The following is a 13,597-nucleotide window of genomic DNA, read 5'->3' as shown; positions in this document are numbered from 1 at the left end:
GGTGTATTTTATATTCGCAATAAGGTTGCAGTTTTGGTAAATGAATTGATTACTTACCCAACACTCGGGAAGTAAGTCCATCTATTGAGTCGGCATAAGCAACATGGGCTCAGTGGGCGTCCATGATAGTGTAAGTGGCTCAGTAGGAGTCCATCAAATGCATAAGTGGCTGAGTGGCAGTCCAACATAAGGTCCTATTGAGACCAGGGTGATGACCAGTGGGGAATTCGTCCATCTACTAGTAGAAAAGGTTACTTATTGGTATCTTTGCCTGATCAGCAAGATATCAGGTTTATGCCAAAATTCTTTCCTTTCCAAATTTATTGGATATTGCAATTATGTTCATACTTTACATGACAGAGGTTTTCAGGAAATGTATAAAGGAAGATGTATATGTGGATATATATATATATATATCAGAACTTAATGAAGTATGTCATAACTTCATTTCCTTTAATAATATTTTAAAGATTTAATCTATTCAAATCTTGTCTTGTAGTCTCATCTATGTGATGAACTGTTGAAAGCTCATTATACTTTGAACAATGGTAGTTCAAGTAGCTTTATAAATGATACAAGTGTAGTGAAGTATTTGGTAACTTCATCTTTTAAACTTATATCTAATTAATAATTGTCTTATGAATGACAAAGATTTTCAGAAAAACGTTGAGACAAGGTTAGATATAGGAGATCACCTTGTAACGATATTTTTTTATACAGTTATACACTGGGACTTTGTGTATATTATGCATGGAAGAGGACTTCCAATATTTTGAAAAGTATATATGTATATATATATATACTGAATATTTTGCGACTTCATCGCATTAAGATATCAACTTGGTTCATTTCTTTTGACCAAGACTTTCATGAGTATTATGAGTAGGCTCATATATTGTTAATCATTATACATATTATTTTGGTGGGCTTGTTGCTCACCCTTGCTTTCTTCTTTCATCACACAACATCAGATAGATAAGATGAACAGGACCAAGCTCCCAATTCGCAAGCAGATAGGAAACGTTCCGCAGCTTTCTGGAAGCGTTGAGGCCGCTGTAGCTGAGGTAGAAATTACCAATAGGCTAAGTTTTCAACTAATAATGTACCAGATTTATGTATATTATGAATTGTAATAATGGCAAAGAAATGTAAATTATCCAGAAAACCTTTTAAGGTGTATTGACATATAATTGTGGAATAAAACGACTTGTGATTATTTTTGGATATTCATCTCTGAGACTATAACTTGTGGTGTGTGTGTTTATTGTGGGGTCACAGTACAGAGTAGTTGATTGTGTATCAAGATTGGGTGTTATTAAGGGAAATGGAACTAGTGACAACCCGGATCCCCGACCCCGGATTTGGGGGTGTTACAGAAGTGGTATCAGAGCTAAGCGTTATAAACCTCAGAGATGATGCGACGATATAATAACAAACTCACAAAGATAATAAGAACTCTTGCCAAGTTCATGGTCGGACTACTTAAAGTAGTGCTGACAGTTAAAACCCTTACGGGAACCCTTATAAGTATCATGATAGTAACTTAGTTCGTTCTCGTTTAGGGCAGCGGGGCACCGAACCTTGAGGTTCAGGAGCATCAACATGAGGACGTTTTATTACAAGTCGGAGATCAAATTGTGAATCCGATGGAGTACCCTAATGAGGGACCGGATGAGGTTCAGATAGAGAATGTTGCGGTTGAGGATGTTATTCCGGAAAGGATTGTGGCTGAGGAGGATCTCATGGAGGATCCTGATGAGAATGAAGAGAGGACCGCTGAGGAACAGATGACCGTAGTCAGGGCGACTACCAGAGCAAGAATGGCCGCGAGGGTGGCACTAGAGGATGAAGAGTTACCAAGGGCACAGAGGTTAATGAGGGCAGAAGGAGTGGGGCCTTCCATGACCCCAATTATACCAGTATCAGACCCTCTTCCAGAGGCTCCGATAGACATCCATGAGGTTCCACCAATTCATGTTCCCTCCCCTGTACAGAGCCCAGCACATACTGAGGAAATGCCACATTTATCCCCTGCACCATTGTCACCTGATACCGTGCTTGGTTATCCATTTGGATCTCCTGGGTCTGCACCACCTGCACCCCATGGACTGCTAGATGCTACCACTCAGGCTTCTCTTATCGCTGATTATCATATGACTTTGGGTGGCCTGTCAGAGGCCCGGAATGTTAGGAGTGATCTGTTGGATCGACTTACTGCACCAAGGATTGAGGGTGGGATACTTCCGGCAGGATTAGCGTATAGCATGGAAAGGATTGAGGCTACCACCCGTGTTACAGCTAGAGGCCATCTTGAGGGTCAGGTTGATCCAGCTCTACTTGCGACTATCTTAGACCTCATCACCTCTGTGATGGAGCAGGTTAGGGATGTCGTGCGTGCTCGCATCTCTTAATCCATGGTAGTGTGCAGAGCCAGAGCAATCAAACAAGGGTTTCATATAGCACCGCTTTTGGAGGATTAGCCTAAGTTATGAATGATTAGTTTTAATGACGAGATGACTATCTATGGTAGTACTTTTGGGATAGGAGCGATAAGTTCATATGATGTAATCCTCTTTAATATGTTCAGTTGTTGTACCCTCGAACAAATGGTTATGTATATATTCGTTAATTTTAGTTCAGATCAGTTTGTTTGTGATAAAATCACATTGTTAATTGCTCTATTAACACTTAAGAGAGTGTCATGAAGTTTATCGAACTTGAGAATTCATAATTTGCAATCGTGCAAGGACTAAACGAGGGGAAGACTTAAGCAAAGTAAGTAAGACAAATATCCGGAGATTCTCAAAATTTTCCAAGTAATATGCCCCCACAAGGAATAAGATTAGGGGCAAACCTTGAATGTGATAATCAGGGAGGTCGCAATTAAGATATAAAGAATCCGGAATATAATAAAGTGGAAAATGAAGATTTTAAATTAAAAGATGACCCCAATTATGGGGAGTAGGAAGAAATATTTAGACTAAGACAGCAGAAGTCGAGCGAGATAAGGAGACCCGAGACGGTACTCCTATACAGAAATTCATGAACCTGTCTAAACAGAACTTATATTTTATTCCCAACCACCACCTTGAGGAAACAATGTGGTGTGAAATTCTTTTAGGACCTCTAAGTCGCTAAGCTCTCAGAGTTCCAAGGAACAAGCTGACCCAGTCGAGGCAAGAGCCTGGCTAAAGGAAATATAGGAATCATTTGAGATTCTAAATGATTGACGAATCACAAAAGACTGTTTTTATCACTTACCCTCCTAAGAGAAAGACCACCCGCTGGTGAAAGACCAAGGAAGGCACGGAGCAAGAGATTATAATAAACTGATTTAAGTTCAGTCAATTGTTTTCAGGAAAGTACTTCCCAAGGTTATAGAGATAGAGTAAAAGCTTTAGAGCCAGAACAAAGGCAGACGAGTATGATGAATTATGAATCTAAGTTGTAAAAGTTGTCAAGATTCGTTCTAAGGACACGAATCCAGAATGACGGGATGTTTGAAATCAATGCTTATGTTGTGTTGGTTCATGAAATAATGATAAGAGAAAGGGAAATAAAAAGGAACTGAAGTGGAAAGGGATATAAAGGCAATAGAGTTTGAGGTATGATAAGGGAGTCGGGTATGAGGAAACCCTAAAGACTCGTAGCAATAGGAATAAGAAAGTATGTAATCATTGGTATGAGGGTGATTCACCATGAGTTAAAGTTGATGGTTGAAGGCATACGAGTTATGTATATTTTATCCCCTTTAAGTTGGGAGGATTCAAGGAAACCTTTAGATAGTTCGAAGGATAAATAATAAGACACGGATAGACTAAGGAGACAAGAAAGTAAGAAAGTATGAAAATTGGATGAAGGAAGTGACCTTCAATAATGTGAAATGTAAGACCGGTGGCTCGATACTCAGAAAGAGAGACGCCAGGTATGAGAGGTATCCCAACATTGAGATGACTATTGAGATAAACAACAAAAGTAAATAAGGAATTATTAAGAAGAAGTTCACGTTGAACATGACCAATATCTTCCAGAACATCCATGTTATCATTACCAAATCAGGAAAGAAAAGCGGATGACCATTGTTATCTTTTGGAGGCCATATGGATTGACCTCCATTTGAATAACGATGCTATTATGAAGTTAGGTATAGACTATCAAGGTGGGAATGATTGAATAAGACACCCTTATCAGGGATATATGACTTGATTTATCCATGGAAGAAGGCAGGTACCTTTTAAAGGTGGAATTAAGGATAGAACATTGGTAACTTAAAATGAATCCTAGGGGACTGCATAAAGGTTGGCATGTCACCCTTAATAGGGACAATATGAGTTTTGACAGTATGATTGGGAAAGGGTTAAGGTAATAACAACCTTTAAGAATCAGTGGAGAAATTTTTCAGAAGAATATAAACAATGGTTCTAGTATTAGTAAATGGTATTGTGATATGCCCTGTATCTAGGGAATACAGGAGGAACGATTGAAGGATAACCTTAGAGGTTTTACAAGGAGAAAGGTAATATTCAAAATTCTCAAGAATAGAAATGTTGATAAAGGATATATGACGTAATTATAATGATGCCAAGTGGGGCACGTGTTAAACCACGAGAAAGTATGGATCGAACCAGTAATGGTCGAAATTGTTCAGGGCAATTAGGACTTAAGATAAAAGATGTTCTAAGTATGATTGAGAGTCAGTCTTGACAGTGATTAGCCTCTAAAGACTGAGGCAATAACTTATGGAAAAATGGTGATATTTTTTTTTATTTACTCATCAGATATTAAAGAAAAGCATTTTCACATAAGCTGTGATTGAAATAAGGTAGAAAATTTATTTGGAGGTGGTTAAAATGACATTGACTGTAAGGAAATTTTACTATCAGGAAAGGCCAAAGAGGTGGTCGACGCTTTAAATGTAAGAGAATAATTATAGGCGCTCGTGCGAGAGGAATACAGTGATGATGGTTAAAGCTGTGAAGGTTGTATTATGGTTTGGAAGATTGACATTCCTTCTGATGACTGTGCAATACCCAACCGTAATAGTAGTTGGTAAAGGTTTAATTCGTGTAATCGCCATGAGCGGGCTATCTATCTCAGAAGATCCTATCTTGAGAATAATCCAGGACCATATTTCAAAAAGGACTAAACGAACCTTTGAGTTAAGTCTTCTATTGAAGGCATATGATTAAGAATGGTATTAACCTGCTATCGTTGCCTTGATTGAAACTCTTCTGCAATTTTATCTGCTTCATGTCATGTATGTATGTCAGGATCAGGAGTGTTCTTCGTGAATCAGGAATAGTGATTATGTTACCTCCTTAGAATGATTTGATACGACATGTATGGACTCCGTATGGTTAGATATTAAGATTTTATGGAAAAGTGAATGACGAGAGTAGGTCAGTGGTGGATCATAGTAAGGCAGCAATGATTCTGCGAGTAGTGAGCTGATTACAACCATGAGAGTTGTATTGGAATGGGTGTTGAGATTGAGTACCACTAATCGGGTCGTGGTAGTGTATAAGTTATCATTGATAGACTAATTAAGTAGAGTATCTACCTATTGTATATTTATTCTACTTATCAATAGAGAGTCGTATTACTATACGAGGAAGGTTGCAGTGCAAGCATAGAATTTTAGTAACGGTGATGTCTGGAATGAAAACCCAGATTCGATTTTCGATGTCGAGGGAGTTTCAAAGGTGATTGTGTATAAGCTCGAGGAAGAGCATGGGTCCATAGAATGATGGACGGAATAGCAAAAATATTTAGGCATGTGAAATACGATGCTATAATACTTGATGTTGATATAAATACTCATATGTTTCGTTCTCCTATGACAAACCTCTATAGTTCAGAGGTAGGTTCCAAGCCAGATATTTTGTGGTAGTATATTTCTTTTTTTTTCATATATACAATTCTCTTCAGTTCGTTCTTTTCCCTCCTTTTCATTTCATGTAAGCTGAGAAGAACAACCCTTCCAGAAGGGGAGGTATTGCCGAATGACTATCTATCTGTGTGATAGAAGCCTAGTACGATACCATCTATTGTTTAATTGCTTGTCAAATACTAAAGTCTGGCCACCTTCTGTACTAACTATGCAATAGAACAAGTGTTCATGATCATAGTGATCTCTCAACAAATTCATTTACTTCTATATGATTGATCAAACTTTGGGTAATGGAAACAGCTGAAAAAGGAGTAATAAAGTTGTGGTAGTATTCAGAATGGAAACACATTCGTGATACTAAGGTTGACGCGTGTATTAAAAGGTTATAGAATGCTAACGAGCAAAGGTGTAACCAGTATAATATTAGGAACGGAAGGTAGTAGCGATTACGAACTGGAAAAGAATGGGTATTAAGAAGCAAAAGCTCTAATGCTAAAAGCTATAATGAGAGTCTGTGCAATAGACTTGAAAGAATTTGGAATGATCACTTAACGCGGATTAAGTTATATCACTTCTATGTCAGGTATCGAGATGTCGTCTTATGAGATCCTTGAGGGAAGACAATGTCGATCTCCCTTATGTTAGGATGAAGTTGTAGAGCGCAAGATGCTCGGACCCGCAGTAGTCCAAAGGACCAAGGATATAATAGATCTAATCAGAGGACGGCAGGCAGTAGCCCAAGATGGACATAAGAAGTATGTTGAATTGACACGAAAGGACAAAGAATAGGAAGTAGGGGACCTAGTGTTATTATAGGTATTCCCTTGGAAAGGATTGATGAGGTTCGGAAAGAAAGGAAAGCTAAGTCTACAATTTGTTGGACCCTTGGATATATTAAGACGTTTGGGAAATTAGCATATGAGCTAGCCCTACCCCCGAACCTGTAGCAAGTTCATAACGTGTTCCACGTATCAATGTTAAGGAAGTGTAATTCGGATGCCAGACAAATAGGGGCATATGAGCGCATAAACATGCAACCCGACGTAACCTATATGGAGTAACCAGGAAAGGTTATAGATTGAAAAAGGAACGAGTGCTTAGGAGAAGGGTTATCAAACTAGTAAGAGTTTGATGGTAGAACCACAATGTGGGAAAATTGACTTGAGAGTTAGAAAGTGCAATACTAAGAAGGTATCCCTATTCATTTCTATCTGATTCCGGGACGGAATCCTTTTAAGGAGGGGAGACTATAATAACCCCAATTTTTGGGAAATTTTGAAACCCTTATGAATAGTGTTTTTGCTGAATGAGAAAACTTTTCATGCCACACTATGTAGGGGTTCTGATATGGATATTCTGAGATTTTATTAGTACTTTATATGGGATATAAGTGTATGTAAAGATCGTCAGAATCCAAATCCGAACACTTTGATTTTCCCGGAAATACACTAGATACGGAGAGAATTGAGTATAAGGTAACAGGATAAAAAGGATTTAAATTAAAGGATTATAATAGAGGATCATAAAAAGGAATATAATGTATTGAGAAAGGTTAAGGGAACCTAAGTAATAAGATCCCGGGTATGATCCTTCAAACGATAAACGAGATCGAAAGTTAAGCGAACCGTATAACAGATCAGCGGTCATTAGGCAAACAATTAGGAAGTTAATCAAAGGGATTAGAGAGAGTGATATCACCCAACCAATGAGAAGAGGACAAGGAGGGAAGGATGACATCACCACATGACATAGGCATGACATGGGAAGGAAGGAGGTGTGGTTGAATGAGAACCACACAAATTCAAGGGCAACAAGGTAATTGACTAAATCAAACACAAAATCAAATCAACCAAGCCAAGCAAATCATTTCATCAAAACACAAAAAAAAATCAATTCTCTCATTCCAAGCAAGCTTGCTCTCGGCTTTTACTATTTTAAAAGGGGAAGAAATTCAAAACTCAAGATCCAAGCCTCCTAAATTGGTAAGATAATTCCCTAATCATCTTTATGCTTAGTTAGGGCTATATCATGAGTTTAAGCCATTAATTCCTTCTCAATCTTCTTCATTTAATCAAAGAAGAAGACTATGAATAGTATTTTTCAAGTTTTTAACTTGAAATTTTTCTTGATTTCCTTGAAGATCCAAGCATTCCTAAGACTTCTCAAAGCTTCTTAAGGCTTCCTAGCTCCTCCCACCACTTCAAGGAAGGTATATCATCTCCAAACCCTAGATTCCTATGTATTATAAGATGATTTTGATTAGTAGGGTGATATTGTAGCTTGATGTTTGTGATTTAGAGTTTGGGAGTGAAATGGTATTGAAATGGAATGGTAAATGTTGTTGTTTTGATTAAAAGAACTTAAGTATGGTTAAAGTTAAGCTTAGGCATAAGTATGAATGTTAAAATTGAATTGGTTGGGGTTGTTATGATGTGATAAGGATGGATGTTGGTTGTATGTTGGATTGAGGTTGAATTGGGTTGGTTTTGAATGGTTTAAAATTGGGAAATCGCGTAAACATAGCCGTCGTAACGTCCGATTTTCTTTAGACTGTTTTTGTGCATACCATTAGGACCCGAGAACCCCCTGCTAGATTATGACCATTGCCATGTCTAGATAGCTCATGTTACGAGCTTCATTTTGATATATAGTTCGTTCGATTCCGATGCACGGTTTAGGAGAAACGACCGTTTCAAGTAACGGCGTTTCGCGAACGAAACTTTTCCCCTCGCCTTACTTTGAAATCTAGGTTAAAGACCAAAAAGGGTTAATTAATGTATGAAACAATTATGGTAAGAGTGTTAGGCAATTGGTAAGACACTCGCGAAGGAATCGCCTTAAAACTCGTAAAGGTTAAATTATTAAAAATGGTGGAGCCGAGGGTACTCGAGTGACTTAAGAGAATCAGTAAGCGCAAAACGAGCGTTAGAGTCTGAGTTGGCTAGAGTATAGATTTACAAGTGACTGGTTTAATTCCAACTTACTTATTGCTTATAGGTTACCAGACTCGTCCCGAGCCATTCGTAACCCCCAGTCGCTCAGGCAAGTTTTCTACCCGTTATAACTGTTGTTGTGATGAATATATGTATTTGCATTATCTTGCGATAGATGCATGTTGGTTAATTAGCAAATGTTGCAATATATTGAAGCATGCTGCTATGGTATATATATATATGCATGCCTGTTTCGTATTCTTTCCATATATATCTGTTGATTCAGTTGATAATACATATGCTAGAGGATAGCGGTAATTTGCATATACCCTTAGTATAGGGACCCAAAGGTGAAAATATTTTCTAAAACCGGGGGTCGTGGATCCCGAGTAGATTTTGTATATATGGATATAAATATATATATATATATACTTATATATATATGGTCATAGTTTTCAAAACTATTAATCGAATAAGGTTTATTCGATAACTTTAACTTTGTTTTATTATTGAATATTATTTCAAATATTATTCGAGGGCTTATGACTCTTTTATATTAAATAATTATTATTTTGAATATTCATTCGAGGGCTTATAACTCTTTATATTATTTATTGAATATTATTTGAATATTCATTCGAGGGCTTATGACTCAGTTTATATTATTTAATGAATATTTTTGAATATTCATTTGAGGATCTCTGACTCCGATTATTTGCTGAGATTTGTTCTTTATTTTATTAAAGAATAAGGTGTAAATAATCAAACTTATTTTCGATTATTCAAATAAAGATAGTACTTTCGTATAAGTTTTAATACTTCTACTTCGATTATTTTTATAAGGATTATCTTTATGGGAATATTATTTAAATAATAATATTCAGACATTTTCTAAATATTCTGGGGACTGATTTACTTCATTAAATCAGCTTTACTCCAAACACTCTTTAAAGTGTTTTCGAGTCTTCAAAATGATTTTTAAAAGTTAGAGCGGATCCCAAAACTCATTTTTATATTTAAGATCTTCCTTTTTAAGGGGATTTAAATACTCGCTCAAAACCTGAGGGATCCGGCTCTGTGGTGTATTTTATATTCGCAACAAGGTTGCAGTTTTGGTAAATGAATTGATTACTTACCCAACACTCGGGAAGTAAGTCCATCTATTGAGTCGGCATAAGCAACATGGGCTCAGTGGGCGTCCATGATAGTGTAAGTGGCTCAGTGGGAGTCCATCAAATGCATAAGTGGCTGAGTGGCAGTCCAACATAAGGTCCTATTGAGACCAGGGTGATGACCAGTGGGGAATTCGTCCATCTACTAGTAGAAAAGGTTACTTATTGGTATCTTTGCCTGATCAGCAAGATATCAGGTTTATGCCAAAATTCTTTCCTTTCCAAATTTATTGGATATTGCAATTCTGTTCATACTTTACATGACAGAGGTTTTCAGGAAATGTATAAAGGAAGATGTATATGTGGATATATATATATATATCAGAACTTAATGAAGTATGTCATAACTTCATTTCCTTTAATAATATTTTAAAGATTTAATCTATTCAAATCTTGTCTTGTAGTCTCATCTATGTGATGAACTGTTGAAAGCTCATTATACTTTGAACAATGGTAGTTCAAGTAGCTTTATAAATGATACAAGTGTAGTGAAGTATTTGGTAACTTCATCTTTTAAACTTATATCTAATTAATAATTGTATTATGAATGACAAAGATTTTCAGAAAAACGTTGAGACAAGGTTAGATATAGGAGATCACCTTGCAACGATATTTTTTTATACAGTTATACACTGGGACTTTGTGTATATTATGCATGGAAGAGGACTTCCAATATTTTGAAAAGTATATATGTATATATATATATATACTGAATATTTTGCGACTTCATCGCATTAAGATATCAACTTGGTTCATTTCTTTTGACCAAGACTTTCATGAGTATTATGAGTAGGCTCATATATTGTTAATCATTATACATATTATTTTGGTGGGCTTGCTGCTCACCCTTGCTTTCTTCTTTCATCACACAACATCAGATAGATAAGATGAACAGGACCAAGCTCCCAATTCGCAAGCAGATAGGAAACGTTCCGCAGTTTTCTGGAAGCGTTGAGGCCGCTACAGCTGAGGTAGAAATTACCAATAGGCTAAGTTTTCAACTAATAATGTACCAGACTTATGTATATTATAAATTGTAATAATGGCAAAGAAATGTAAATTATCCAGAAAACCTTTTAAGGTGTATTGACATATAATTGTGGAATAAAATGACTTGTGATTATTTTTGGATATTCATCTCTGAGACTATAACTTGTGGTGTGTGTGTTTATTGTGGGATCACAGTACAGAGTAGTTGATTGTGTATCAAGATTGGGTGTTATTAAGGGAAATGGAACTAGTGACAACCCGGATTCCCGACCCCCGATTTGGGGGTGTTACAACTTTTCCTGTAGAATTGCTTACAACTTCATAGTGTTCTTCAAAGAAATCCACATGATAACCTCTGTCACAGATTTGACTCACACTTAGCAGATTGTGTTTAAGTCCTGAGACAAGAGCTACTGTTTCAATGATGACATTCCCAAAATTGATATTGCCATATCCCAGAGTTTTTCCCATGTTGCCATCTCCATAAGAAACTCATGGTCCAGAATTCTCCACAAAGTCTGATAGCAGGGCTTTATTTCCAGTCATATGTCCTGAACATCCACTGTCTAGCACTAGAATGTTTTTCATGTTGCCCTGCAATCACAAAGACCTCTAATGGTTAGTTTTAAGGACCCAGACTTTCTTGGATCCTTTGGCCTTTTTAAGTTTGTTAGCATTTACAGCAGATTTAATTTCAGAGTTTATGCTAACATTCTGTTTATCGGAACTTATATCAGACTTTACATTAGAAGGAATTAAAGTAAATTTCTTCAAAGAAGGTTTTATTTGATAATAATCATAGTACAGACTATGATATTCCTTACAAGTATAAATTGAATGCCATAAATTACCACAATAAAAACAAGTATTTTGTGGTTTAAACCTAATAGACTGAATCCTAACTCCTGATCTAGGAGGTAAAGAGTTTATATCTTTATTCTTCCTGCAAAAAGAAGCAAGATGGTTAGAATTTCCACAGTTATAACATTTCTTTCTAGGAACATTAGGAACAGGCATATAATTATTGATTTTGTTCACACCTTCATTTCCATTCCTATTTTTCCTAGCTTCCTTTACCTTGTTGACATTCTTAATCTCTTTCAACTTATGCTTAAGCTGCTTCTTTGTCATTAAGCCTATGTTGACTTCAGTTGGTTTATCATGTTTTAATTTGTCAAAAGTTGACTTATCTTTGACTTCTGTCACAGACTCTTTCATCTTTTCAGAATCAGACTTTAAATTTTTTGCTACAAACGTAACAGGATTTACCTTTGGCTTAGCAGTCTGTTTAACAACAATTGGCTCAATTTGTTTAGTTCCTTTTTCACTTTAATCATCTCCATAACCTAAGCCTTCTTTCCAGTTTGCACTACTTAATAAATCTTGAGTTGTTCTGCCAGAGTTAATCCAAGTTCTGATAATCTCTCTTTCCTTTTCTAAGTCAGATTTTAGAGATTCATTCAATTTTAACACTTCATCTCTAACATATAAAGCATCATCTTTTTCTTTCTTAGTTTGATGAAGAAAAACTAACTCATTTTCTAAATAATCATTTCTCTTTATAAGCAAGAATTTCATATGTTAAACTTTTACATGTTAAAGTCTGATCTCTGTAACTAATAAACATGGTTTTAAGATACAATCTCAACTCAGTAATATCATCAGTATGAAAGGCATAAGTTGTTTGAGGTACCTTCAATTCAGCAGTTCCAGGGCTGCTGTCAGCATTTGCCATCTGGGCATAGTTCACCTCATGTTCAGAATCTGAAGTTTCTGTCCAGCTTTTCTTCTTTGTGAAAAGTATCTTGTCTTTGTCACTTTTTCCTTTCTTGCATTCTGGAGATATGTGGCCGCTTTCACCATAATTATAGCATTTGACATTTGAGTTGTCTCCTCTGTCAGACTTTCCTTTACCTTCAGACTTTCTGAACCCTTTCTTATCAGAACTTCCACTTTTCCTGGAAAACTTCTTGCCTTTTCTGAATTTCCTATAGGCTATCTTTGTGATACCCTTCACCATAAGAGTACATAATTCCATCATCTCTTTATCAACATCCATCTCAGGTAAACTTTCAGTTTCTGAATCATCATCATCAGAATATGATGACTCCGAATCAGACTTTATGATGAGGGCCTTTCCTTTGCCCCTTTTTGAGGAACAATTTTAAGAGATTCCTCCTCAATTTTAAGAGCAACTGTCCTTGACTTTCTTCCATGCCTCTTGCTCCTTTGATCCATCTCAAATTCATGAGTCTTGAGCATACCATAAATTTCATCAAAAGTAGTGTCAGTAAGATCATAGTTGTCTCTTATGGTAGTAGACTTCAAATCCTAATTTTTAGGAAGAGCTAAAAGGAATTTTAGATTTGAATCTTCAAGATCATATTCCTTGTCCACTAGTGACAGATCATTCAAGAGTTTGGAAAACCTGTCATATAAATCAGTTAATAACTCATCAACTTTTGAGTCAAAGTGCTCATACTCTTGAGTGAGTATAGTCCTCATGTTCTTCTTGATTGCATTAGTTCCCTGGCATCTTGTCTCCAAAGCATCCCATATCTCCTTTGTAGTTTTGCAATTAATTACCCTGTTTGACATGACATTATCAATGG

This window comes from Apium graveolens, chromosome 5 (assembly GCF_009905375.1).
Source record: "Apium graveolens cultivar Ventura chromosome 5, ASM990537v1, whole genome shotgun sequence".
Classification (NCBI taxonomy): Eukaryota; Viridiplantae; Streptophyta; class Magnoliopsida; order Apiales; family Apiaceae; genus Apium; species Apium graveolens.
The sequence above is the reverse complement of the archived record's forward strand: the minus strand, read 5'-3'. Positions refer to the sequence as shown.